The following is a 12,943-nucleotide window of genomic DNA, read 5'->3' as shown; positions in this document are numbered from 1 at the left end:
TAGATCAAAGCACAGTGTCTGTGACGTCATCACGTTGCCTTTGATGACATCACAGCCACCTAACATTCTGATGTGTTCACTTATGTGTGTGTGTATGTGTGTTGTGGGTGTGGGTGTGTGTGTGTGTGTGTGTGTGTGTGTGTGCAGACAAAGTTATGGGGGTGCAGAGCCTGCTTTCAAGTCTGTACCACATTCACTTCAAAAGTTATTCCACAAAAACCCGTCCAGGTATGCACCAGAGTCCTCGAGGTTCTAGTTGACCCACTTCCCAACCTTGTAGAGACTCGATGGTGGTACCCTTGGATCCGGAATGTCCAAAAATGGGGGTGCAGAGCTTAGTTTCACGTCTCTACCACCTTTCCTTCAAACGTTATCCTCCAAAAACCCGTCGAGGTATGCACCAGAGTCTTCAAGGTTCTGGTTGACCCACTTCCCGACCTCGTAGAGACGCGAGGGTGGCACCGTTGGATCCGGAATGTCCGAAAATGGGGGTGCAGAGCTTGGTTTCAAGTCTCTACCACCATCCCTTCAAAAGTTATCCCCCGAAACCTGTCGAGGTATGCACCAGAGTCCTCGAGGTTCTGGTTGACCCACTTCCCGACCTCGTAGAGACTCCAGGGTGGCACCGTTGGATCCGGAATGTCCGAAAATGGGGGTGCAGAGCTTAGTTTCACGTCTCTACCACCTTTCCTTCAAACGTTATCCTCCAAAAACCCGTCGAGGTATGCACCAGAGTCCTCGAGGTTCTGGTTGACCCACTTCCCGACGTCGTAGAGACTCGATGGTGGCACCGTTGGATCCGGAATGTCCGAAAATGGGGGTGCAGAGCTTGGTTTCAAGTCTCTACCACCATCCCTTCAAAAGTTAGCCCCCGAAACCTGTCGAGGTATGCACCAGAGTCCTCGAGGTTCTGGTTGACCCACTTCCCGACGTCGTAGAGACTCGGGGGTGGCAACGTTGGATCCGGAATGTCCGAAAATGGGGGTGCAGAGCTTGGTTTCAAGTCTCTACCACCATCCCTTCAAAAGTTATCCCCCGAAAACCAGTGGAGGTATGATAATGACATGGTGCTAGGGTTATAACCTAACACTGATGGCATCACAGAGCCCATGCTAGATCAAAGCACAGTGTCTGTGACGTCATCACGTTGCCTTTGATGACATCACAGCCACCTAACATTCTGATGTGTTCACTTGTGTGTGTGTGTGTGTGTATGTGTGTTGTGGGTGTGGGTGTGTGTGTGTGTGTGTGCAGACAAAGTTATGGGGGTGCAGAGCCTGCTTTCAAGTCTGTACCACATTCACTTCAAAAGTTATTCCACAAAAACCCGTCGAGGTATGCACCAGAGTTCTCGAGGTTCTAGTTGACCCACTTCCCAACCTTGTAGAGACTCGATGGTGGTACCCTTGGATCCGGAATGTCCAAAAATGGGGGTGCAGAGCTTAGTTTCACGTCTCTACCACCTTTCCTTCAAAAGTTATCCTCCAAAAACCCGTCGAGGTATGCACCAGAGTCCTCGAGGTTCTGGTTGACCCACTTCCCGACGTCGTAGAGACTCGATGGTGGCACCGTTGGATCTGGAATTTCCGAAAATGGGGGTGCAGAGCTTGGTTTCAAGTCTCTACCACCATCCCTTCAAAAGTTATCCCCCGAAAACCAGTGGAGGTATGATAATGACATGGTGCTAGGGTTATAACCTAACACTGATGGCATCACAGAGCCCATGCTAGATCAAAGCACAGTGTCTGTGACGTCATCACGTTGCCTTTGATGACATCACAGCCACCTAACATTCTGATGTGTTCACTTGTGTGTGTGTGTGTGTGTATGTGTGTTGTGGGTGTGGGTGTGTGTGTGTGTGTGTGCAGACAAAGTTATGGGGGTGCAGAGCCTGCTTTCAAGTCTGTACCACATTCACTTCAAAAGTTATTCCACAAAAACCCGTCCAGGTATGCACCAGAGTCCTCGAGGTTCTAGTTGACCCACTTCCCAACCTTGTAGAGACTCGATGGTGGCACCGTTGGATCCGGAATGTCCGAAAATGGGGGTGCAGAGCTTGGTTTCAAGTCTCTACCACCATCCCTTCAAAAGTTATCCCCCGAAACCTGTCGAGGTATGCACCAGAGTCCTCGAGGTTCTGGTTGACCCACTTCCCGACGTCGTAGAGACTCGATGGTGGCTCCGTTGGATCCGGAATGTCCGAAAATGGGGGTGCAGAGCTTGGTTTCAAGTCTCTACCACCATCCTTTCAAAAGTTATCCCCCGAAAACCAGTGGAGGTGTGATAATGACATGGTGCTAGGGTTATAACCTAACACTGATGGCATCACAGAGCCCATGCTAGATCAAAGCACAGTGTCTGTGACGTCATCACGTTGCCTTTGATGACATCACAGCCACCTAACATTCTGATGTGTTCACTTGTGTGTGTATGTGTGTTGTGGGTGTGGGTGTGTGTGTGTGTGTGTGTGTGTGCAGACAAAGTTATGGGGGTGCAGAGCCTGCTTTCAAGTCTGTACCACATTCACTTCAAAAGTTATTCCACAAAAACCCGTCCAGGTATGCACCAGAGTCCTCGAGGTTCTAGTTGACCCACTTCCCAACCTTGTAGAGACTCGATGGTGGTACCCTTGGATCCGGAATGTCCAAAAATGGGGGTGCAGAGCTTAGTTTCACGTCTCTACCACCTTTCCTTCAAACGTTATCCTCCAAAAACCCGTCGAGGTATGCACCAGAGTCCTCGAGGTTCTGGTTGACCCACTTCCCGACGTCGTAGAGACTCGATGGTGGCACCGTTGGATCCGGAATGTCCGAAAATGGGGGTGCAGAGCTTGGTTTCAAGTCTCTACCACCATCCCTTCAAAAGTTATCCCCCGAAACCTGTCGAGGTATGCACCAGAGTCCTCGAGGTTCTGGTTGACCCACTTCTCGACGTCGTAGAGACTCGATGGTGGCTCCGTTGGATCCGGAATGTCCGAAAATGGGGGTGCAGAGCTTGGTTTCAAGTCTCTACCACCATCCTTTCAAAAGTTATCCCCCGAAAACCAGTGGAGGTGTGATAATGACATGGTGCTAGGGTTATAACCTAACACTGATGGCATCACAGAGCCCATGCTAGATCAAAGCACAGTGTCTGTGACGTCATCACGTTGCCTTTGATGACATCACAGCCACCTAACATTCTGATGTGTTCACTTGTGTGTGTATGTGTGTTGTGGGTGTGGGTGTGTGTGTGTGTGTGTGTGTGTGTGCAGACAAAGTTATGGGGGTGCAGAGCCTGCTTTCAAGTCTGTACCACATTCACTTCAAAAGTTATTCCACAAAAACCCGTCGAGGTATGCACCAGAGTCCTCGAGGTTCTAGTTGACCCACTTCCCAACCTTGTAGAGACTCGATGGTGGTACCCTTGGATCCGGAATGTCCAAAAATGGGGGTGCAGAGCTTAGTTTCACGTCTCTACCACCTTTCCTTCAAACGTTATCCTCCAAAAACCCGTCGAGGTATGCACCAGAGTCCTCGAGGTTCTGGTTGACCCACTTCCCGACGTCGTAGATACTCGATGGTGGCACCGTTGGATCCGGAATGTCCGAAAATGGGGGTGCAGAGCTTGGTTTCAAGTCTCTACCACCATCCCTTCAAAAGTTATCCCCGAAACCTGTCGAGGTATGCACCAGAGTCCTCGGGGTTCTGGTTGACCCACTTCCCAACCTTGTAGAGACTCGATGGTGGTACCCTTGGATCCGGAATGTCCAAAAATGGGGGTGCAGAGCTTAGTTTCACGTCTCTACCACCTTTCCTTCAAACGTTATCCTCCAAAAACCCGTCGAGGTATGCACCAGAGTCCTCGAGGTTCTGGTTGACCCACTTCCCGACGTCGTAGAGACTCGATGGTGGCACCGTTGGATCCGGAATGTCCGAAAATGGGGGTGCAGAGCTTGGTTTCAAGTCTCTACCACCATCCCTTCAAAAGTTATCCCCCGAAAACCAGTGGAGGTATGATAATGACATGGTGCTAGGGTTATAACCTAACACTGATGGCATCACAGAGCCCATGCTAGATCAAAGCACAGTGTCTGTGACGTCATCACGTTGCCTTTGATGACATCACAGCCACCTAACATTCTGATGTGTTCACTTGTGTGTGTGTGTGTGTGTATGTGTGTTGTGGGTGTGGGTGTGTGTGTGTGTGTGTGCAGACAAAGTTATGGGGGTGCAGAGCCTGCTTTCAAGTCTGTACCACATTCACTTCAAAAGTTATTCCACAAAAACCCGTCGAGGTATGCACCAGAGTTCTCGAGGTTCTAGTTGACCCACTTCCCAACCTTGTAGAGACTCGATGGTGGTACCCTTGGATCCGGAATGTCCAAAAATGGGGGTGCAGAGCTTAGTTTCACGTCTCTACCACCTTTCCTTCAAACGTTATCCTCCAAAAACCCGTCGAGGTATGCACCAGAGTCCTCGAGGTTCTGGTTGACCCACTTCCCGACGTCGTAGAGACTCGATGGTGGCACCGTTGGATCCAGAATTTCCGAAAATGGGGGTGCAGAGCTTGGTTTCAAGTCTCTACCACCATCCCTTCAAAAGTTATCCCCCGAAAACCAGTGGAGGTATGATAATGACATGGTGCTAGGGTTATAACCTAACACTGATGGCATCACAGAGCCCATGCTAGATCAAAGCACAGTGTCTGTGACGTCATCACGTTGCCTTTGATGACATCACAGCCACCTAACATTCTGATGTGTTCACTTGTGTGTGTGTGTGTGTGTATGTGTGTTGTGGGTGTGGGTGTGTGTGTGTGTGTGTGCAGACAAAGTTATGGGGGTGCAGAGCCTGCTTTCAAGTCTGTACCACATTCACTTCAAAAGTTATTCCACAAAAACCCGTCCAGGTATGCACCAGAGTCCTCGAGGTTCTAGTTGACCCACTTCCCGACCTCGTAGAGACATGAGGGTGGCACCGTTGGATCCGGAATGTCCAGAAATGGGGGTGCAGAGCTTGGTTTCAAGTCTCTACCACCATCCCTTCAAAAGTTAGCCCCCGAAACCTGTCGAGGTATGCACCAGAGTCCTCGAGGTTCTGGTTGACCCACTTCCCGACGTCGTAGAGACTCGGGGGTGGCACCGTTGGATCCGGAATGTCCGAAAATGGGGGTGCAGAGCTTGGTTTCAAGTCTCTACCACCATCCCTTCAAAAGTTATCCCCCGAAACCTGTCGAGGTATGCACCAGAGTCCTCGAGGTTCTGGTTGACCCACTTCCCGACGTCGTAGAGAGTCGATGGTGGCACCGTTGGATCCGGAATGTCCGAAAATGGGGGTGCAGAGCTTGGTTTCAAGTCTCTACCACCATCCCTTCAAAAGTTATCCCCCGAAAACCAGTGGAGGTATGATAATGACATGGTGCTAGGGTTATAACCTAACACTGATGGCATCACAGAGCCCATGCTAGATCAAAGCACAGTGTCTGTGACGTCATCACGTTGCCTTTGATGACATCACAGCCACCTAACATTCTGATGTGTTCACTTGTGTGTGTGTGTATGTGTGTTGTGGGTGTGGGTGTGTGTGTGCAGACAAAGTTATGGGGGTGCAGAGCCTGCTTTCAAGTCTGTACCACATTCACTTCAAAAGTTATTCCACAAAAACCCGTCAAGGTATGCACCAGAGTCCTCGAGGTTCTAGTTGACCCACTTCCCAACCTTGTAGAGACTCGATGGTGGTACCCTTGGATCCGGAATGTCCAAAAATGGGGGTGCAGAGCTTAGTTTCACGTCTCTACCACCTTTCCTTCAAACGTTATCCTCCAAAAACCCGTCGAGGTATGCACCAGAGTCTTCAAGGTTCTGGTTGACCCACTTCCCGACCTCGTAGAGACGCGAGGGTGGCACCGTTGGATCCGGAATGTCCAGAAATGGGGGTGCAGAGCTTGGTTTCAAGTCTCTACCACCATCCCTTCAAAAGTTATCCCCCGAAACCTGTCGAGGTATGCACCAGAGTCCTCGAGGTTCTGGTTGACCCACTTCCCGACGTCGTAGAGACTCGAGGGTGGCACCGTTGGATCCGGAATGTCCGAAAATGGGGGTGCAGAGCTTGGTTTCAAGTCTCTACCACCTATTGGATAAAATGCCAGCCGGCCGACAGTTTTACATCACTGGGAACGGCAGAGTGAAAAGGCGCACAACTGTCATGGATGATAACCAAGACGGATACAGAGACGGAGGGCTGACAATTGAAGATCGTCTGCCCAGCCCGTAAGTAGTGAACAATTAACTCTTGTACATTGGAATGTAAATGGATGGACGCATATGAACTATGAACTTAGACTCATGATTTTAAATTACTTTTGTCCGTTCATCACAGCATGTTGGCTACTACTGCTACTACTACTGCTTTGAGAGCTGAAGAGTGAGGAGAAATGTTACCAACTTTGTGAAACGTTGTATGTGACAAATTCTTAGTTATTTGGGCCTTCTTGTAAATTCGAACTCATATACTCATAGAGCTGTGATCGGATCACCCAGGATACATGTGAATACCAGGTCTGAATGGGCTATTTATTTGAATCGTTAGAACCGAATTTCTTTGAATCATTTTTTCTTTGCGCTAATTGCTAAGAACAGCCACGCACTGATGAGAGTCATGTCTTTGTTGCTGCATGACTTGGTCAGGGTTAACTACAGAGGAAGGAGGATCTAGGGGGGATAGAGCGTGACTCTTTAGGCCCTCAGGATGGAGACGCCATTAAACCAGAAAAACAAAAATCTTCAATCAGAAATTCATAATCAACTCCTCATCCTCCCCCACAGAGCACAGAACCCTTCCAACAGTCCATGTTTGACAAAAAGCAAACATATTGTCTGTCATCCTATAATAGGCATGTTCCACTCTCAGTCTGGCCTTTAACAGGCCCTCCAGAACTGGCACCGACTCCACACTGCCGACATTCTGAACGCGGTTCCTACGTGTCAGCCAGATGGCCAACTTAGCAGAACCAGAGAGAAAATTTATCATGGAATGAACACTCTTCTTCCTGGCACAGTATTTCGGACCAAAGATGAATAAACCAAAAGAAAAAACTTCACCAAACCCCTGGAACAGCCTTCTTAATAGTTCAAAAAGAGCTGACAGCCGAGGACACTGTACAAACAAATGTGCCAAAGTTTCAGTCTGACCACAGAAAAGACACTCCTCCCCTACCCCCGGATCCATGTGTGCTCTGTGTCTGTTTGTAGCTATTGCACCATGTACAACCCTCCACTGGAGGTCTGCTGTCCGCTTTTCAACGGGCAGCTTGTACAGGGACCACCAGCTGCCTTTCGGGGAAAAGTCTGTGCCAAAAAACTCAGTCCACCTCGACTCCTTCAACCCTGCCAAAGATTGCGGGTTCAGAACCTTGACACAGACGTGGTAAATTGCTTTTTTCCCTGCATCCTTTAGCTTGTTCAGGTGAGGAGTTGTGAACGACAGCAGCTGGTCTCCTCCCTCCTGCCACTCCCCCACTGCTGGGGTGATGAGCAGAGAGGGAAAACTGTATTCACTGTTCTCAGTCCACTGGTCACATAAAGTGCAGCTCTCTGCAAACGCTCTCAGGTTTTGTGGCAGGGCAGCACGAACTTCCTCCACCACTCAGAGGTGATGTTGCTCCTCATTCTCAGAGTGTCCACCGATATTGCTGTCATCTTCATTAGATGGCCCAGTTTGGTGCAGCCAGCTTCTCTGAGGCTTGCTCGCAGGCTAGCAGACTGCATTGTCTGCGTCCTTAAAAAGTTGTTAAAAAATAAAGGCTCCTCAAACAACCACATACCTGGAGTCTCATCTGTGGTACGAGGAAACCTGAAAATCTGCCAGGCTTGCAACACAGAGCTGTAAAATGGTGTCAGTCCAGCAAGAACCACATCTTCAGGTTGTAACAGGAAAAGCTGTTTGTCGTAGCCCAAGCGCCCAGCTCTCCTCAGCAGCAGCCTAGCTGTATCAAGCCAGCCTGGGCCAGAGGTATACAGGAATCTTTGTGCAGTCTGGAGTCTAAAGGAGGCAATTTTACACTGAATATTAATCAACCCCTGTCCCCCTTCAGCTACAGGCAGATAGAGGACTGCTGCTCGGACCCAGTGCTTACCAGACCAGAAAGTCCACGATAGCTCTCTGAATATCCTCTATCAGGCTTCTTGGTGGTGTCAAAGCATTGAACCTGTGCCAAAGGGCCGAGGCAACAAGTTGTTGGCAACCAGAACTCTTCCCCTGTATGACAACTGGGGTAGCAACCATTTCCATTTAGACAACCACGCGCACACTTTCTCCTTGACACCCACCCAGTTCTTTGCCTGAAAGCCTTCTGTGCCCAAGAACACCCCCAACACTTTCAGCCCCTCCTTACCCCACTCAAGACCTCCAGGCAGACTGGGAACTGCCTGATCCCTCCACTGTCCCACCAACAAGGCTTCACTTTTCGCCCAGTTCACCTGTGCAGATGAGACCTTTTCATACAGGGACAGGGTGTCCTGCAAACATTGAACATCCCCCTGGCTCGTAACAAAAATACTGACGTCATCTGCATAAGCTGAAACAGTAGGAGGATGAGCAAGATCCGAGGACCCAGGCAGTGAGAGACCACTGAGCCAACCCCTCAACCTGCACAGCAAGGGCTCAATGGCTGTAAAGCTGACCTGATATAGGACAGCCTTGTCGTATCCCCTCGCTGCACAGGGATTGGCCGGCTCAGCCCTGCCCCTGTCTTTACTAAACACTGAGCACCACTGTACAATAAACCAATCCAAGCTAGAAACCCATCACCAATACCAAAAGCCCTGAGTGTAGAAAACAAATAAGAGATCCACCCTGTCAAAAGCCTTCTCCTGGTCCAAACACACAATACTAAAATTGACATTATTATAAGATCTGCACACATCAATGACATCTCGAATGAGGAAAATGTTGTCCATAATAGTCCTGTCAGGCACACAATATGTTTGATCTGTATGAATGATTATGTCCAAGATGTACTTAAGTCTATTTGATAAGGCTCTAGAAAGCACCTTATAGTCTGTACATAGGAGGGCAACTGGCCTCCAGTTCTTAAGTAAGGCCAAATCCCCTTTTTTGGGCAGTAGGGAAAGTACTGCTCGTCGACAAGAGACAGGGAGAGATCCTGCTCTAAAACATTCCAGCAAAACAGAATGCAAATCAGGACCAAGAATATTCCAGAATCGCTTAAAAAAGTCAGCAGAGAGACCATCGATCCCAGGTGCCCGTCCTGACACTAGCTGGTTGACAGCAACTGTCAACTCCTCCAGAGTCAGTTCACAGTCCAGATCAGCTTTCTCTTCCAGGGTGAGCTGAGGAAGCCCCTCCAGGAGCTCCTCATGACATTCCATGCTGCATTGCTCCGCCCTGAAGAGTTCAGCGTAGAAATGCATGAAATAGCTCCTCATCTCACTAGGACTTGTGGTCACTCTGCCTCCTGGCAGCTTAAGGCAGGTCATCTGCTTCCTCTGTGCCACCGATTTCTCTAGATTGAAAAAAAAGAAGTTGCGGCATCCATGTCCTTTAGCTGGAGGAAACGAGACCTGACGAGGGCCCCCTTGACTCTTTCCTGCAGGAAGGAGCTCAACTCGAGCCTCTTTTCCACATGACCCATGGTAGGATCAGAGTCCCTATGTAACCCTTCCTCAATGTTTTTAATGCTGACTTCAAGTTCCTGAACTGCTGCCTTGATTTTAGCAGTGGAATGGGAGGTGTACTGGTGACAAAAAACACGAATTTGTACCTTACCAACCTCCCACCATTGCTTCAAAGAACTAAAATCACCTTTTCTCCTTTTCCATTGCTTCCAGAAATGCTCAAAACTCTGACAAAAAGTACTGTCTTGCAGAAGTTTGTTATTAAAAAAAACAGTGGGACTTAACCCTGTCACCTGGTGAACTGACCAAATCTATGCTAACAAAATGATGGTCAGTGAAACCAACTGGATTTATGTTGCTATGAATTAGTCTAGAGCTAAGATTCTGGGAGATATAGAACCTATCTAATCTGGCTGCACTCACCCTGTTGTTACCAACCCTCACCCATGTATACTGCCTGGATTGTGGATGTTTAACCCTCCATGTGTCTAACAGATCCAAGTGTGTGATAACACTATTAAGACTCTGAGATGACTGTGGGTGGGGCTCCTCACCCGTCCTGTCCATTGTAAAATCTAGAGTACAGTTAAAATCCCCACCAATAATCAACTGATCCTGGTGATAATTAATCAGCTAATTTTTTAGCAGTGTAAAAAACCCTACTCTTTCTGGCCCTTGATTTGGGGCATACACATTAACAAAACAAAACAAAGAACTTTCTATTTCAGCCCTAACAATCAACAGTCGACCTTTCACCACTTCAGTGGAAGATAAAATTGTTGCATTTGCAGTTGATCTAAACAGAACAGCTACCCCTGCACTGAAGTTGGTGCCATGGCTAAGAGAATATGAGCCCTCCCACCATAAACCCCAGTCTACCTCATCTACTGGATTTGTATGTGTATCTTGCAAAAAAAGCACATCTATTTTTTTCTGAATAGAAACTTCAGAAATTAAAGACCTTTTCTGTCTGTCCCTCCCACCATTAATGTTTAAAGACCCTATTTTAAGGTTCTGCATAGAAAGGTGAGAGAGGAGAAACAGACAAGAAGAAACAAGCAGAGAACAGTAAAGAGAGGAAAACACAGAGTGATACATGATCATGTTACTTTTTTCGTTTTTCGAGCAGGTCTACTGTTTTTTGCTTTTCTCAAAGTTGTAATGCCTGCCTCCACCTGCCTCTTATGCGGACACGCAACACGTTTGTGTCCCACATCACTGCACTCAAAACATTTCAACTGTCCTAAGCTAGCATACACCATATAAGCGCCATCACCGTGCTTCACTCTGAAGGACACCTCCAGTGTTTGAGAAGGTGAATCCAAAAACATGAACACCTGCCGTCTCAGAGACTGCACATGCTTCAGCTTTGGATCCTTACATCCCAAACTCACCGTCTTAAATCCACTGGCAAATTTGCCGAACCTACGGAGCTCGCTTTCTAACGACTCGTTAGGTATAAACGGCGGAACACCAGACACGGTGATCCGCGTGGAGGGAACTGACAGCGGGGATACCTGCACAAAAGCGTCCCTAATAAACACGCCGCTCTCTATCAGCTGATACACATGAGGCTCATCTTTCAAAAACACGACCACAGCTTTGTTCATTCGCGATGCAAAACAAAGATTGTCATGTCCTACCTGCTCACCGGCAGCCAGCAGAACCTCCTCCACGGTAACAAAACTATCCGGCAGCACTATCCGCACTCCCTGCCGGATAGACGGAGGTGGCGTCTCGGAGGACGCCATTCCTCCCGAAAAAACACCGGACAAAACCACTGATCACTCAGCCAATACTCAAAACAATATTGGAAAAAAGCTTACCTGATCATGTACACAAGACAGATGAAGAAGTCAGAGTGAAACCCGTAAAAAACAAGGACAGACAACTCTTCAAACTCCGCGCCACTCACACGTCCGCCACCACAACTCACACTCACCGGAAACGGAAAGAGAGAGGAGAGGAGAGGAGAGGAGAGGAGAGGAGAGGAGGTGGGAGGGTGTCATGGGTTGATAACACCGTTGGAAATTAAAGTGATATATTGACTGCCAAAGTGGAAATGTCCCTTGTTTTCATTTCAGAAATCAGAAAACTTTAAGGTAATTACAATCATCATCATAAAATTGTAACTATGAGTTGTTAAATAAGAAGGCTTACCTTACATTTTTCACCTTTGAAATGTATATTTTTAAATTGTTGGCAAATAGTACCTTAGTAGTATAGTGGTGCTTATTCCCTTACAAACGTGTAATTGAATGACCAAAAACCAACTCTCACAAAGTGAACCTGCAGTTCTTTGTCTGTGGTTCTTGGTTTACAGTTCTGTCTTGGATGTATATTATTTAATACACAATTTTACAGACACTGTCTTTTTAAAGTTGCTCAAAGACCAGAGTGTCTTGGATATATTTTAGTCTGATTTTAGATCTTCAGTGTGAAGGAAATCTGGCAGAGCTGTGTTTGCTTTCTCCAGCAGATGGTGGTATTGGCCTGTGAATATTCACTGAAACAACGAGAGGATCAGCCTGTGGCTTTCTTACTGAAAAACTTTTATGTTGGTTTCAATACATTTACAGTATATTAACAGTCAATATTTACCACACACTCACCAAACACACAAGATTTTGAATAGCACAAGTAAATAGTACCTTGTTTAAAGGAGAGATCTCTAATGTATTGTCTGTAATAAATCTTTAAATGACCATGATATGTCATCATGCTTATTCTGGGCCAGAATGACTGTTTTTCCTGACCTGTTTCACATAAATTAGACTTCATATTAATGCTACATGTTCGCCAAATGAGTGTCTGTTTATAAGACATAAGAAATCATTAAAAGATTTTTACAACAGTTAATATTTTTATGGTGTCTTGCAGGGAGTAAGACAGGCAGCCACTTCATTCAAACTCCAGAGTGTGTCTGATTTCTGGATAATGGACTTAACTTTACATTGACAGACAACTGACAGTTATAAACAGCTGATCAACATACAGCAGAGGACTCACTGCTTGTTATTTTCTATTTATGATGCTACACATATCTTGTGCTCCTGCAGAGCTCCCGCAGAGCTCCTGCAGCCTGCAAAGCTTCCTTGAGTCTGGGGAGGAGGGACTGTATATCAAATAATAATAATTAAACTAATATACAGTCTATGGCTTCAACTCATATTTGCTCTTGTTGTGTGTGTCCGCTCACAAGTCAGTGTAGACAATGGTATGTGCGAGTCCCTCCACATGACTTCTTTAATGCTAGTTTGTCTTTGTATGCTCATCGGTGTGGGTGTAAAAGTGTGTTAGAGGAAAAACCCACACAGACTGTGTATG

The sequence above is a fragment of the Lutjanus erythropterus genome, chromosome 17, assembly GCF_056507025.1.
Source record: "Lutjanus erythropterus isolate fLutEry1 chromosome 17, fLutEry1.hap2, whole genome shotgun sequence".
Lineage (NCBI taxonomy): Eukaryota > Metazoa > Chordata > Actinopteri > Lutjaniformes > Lutjanidae > Lutjanus > Lutjanus erythropterus.
Note: the sequence above shows the minus strand (reverse complement) of the source record.